At 52.9% G+C, this 293-nt stretch overlaps 1 protein-coding gene across 1 annotated transcript in view; it reads left to right on the forward strand.

The window, feature by feature from the left end:
- The window catches only part of LOC104522387 (plexin-C1-like), a gene marked incomplete at its 3' end in the record, with an annotated part of 21,174 nt that overhangs the window by 312 nt on the left and 20,569 nt on the right, over positions 1-293 (forward strand). The gene's annotated exons all lie outside the window — the stretch shown is intronic.

Genomic DNA, 293 nt, shown 5'->3' on the forward strand with positions numbered 1-293 from the left:
CACTGTGCATGACTCGTGGGGTGTCCCTGACCTGAAGGCACATGGAGTTCATGGAGAACTTCAGAGCTGCGCCAGGCTTTGCACATCAACCCTGGCTCCATCAGCCCTGATGATTTCTCCAGCACTTTCTCTTTCTAAAAAGCTGATCCCTTGCCAGATCCTGGAATGTCCTTCCCACCTATATTTCGGGAAAGACATGTCTGAGGGAATACCTGAGAGCACCCTGGGTCAGGCCCGAGTCGCAGGCTGCTCACTTAGTGCGCCCTTTTCTGTGGAGGATTAGTCGTACTTCA

The sequence above is a fragment of the Antrostomus carolinensis genome, unplaced genomic scaffold (assembly GCF_000700745.2).
Source record: "Antrostomus carolinensis isolate BGI_N321 unplaced genomic scaffold, ASM70074v2 scaffold30883, whole genome shotgun sequence".
Taxonomy (NCBI): domain Eukaryota; kingdom Metazoa; phylum Chordata; class Aves; order Caprimulgiformes; family Caprimulgidae; genus Antrostomus; species Antrostomus carolinensis.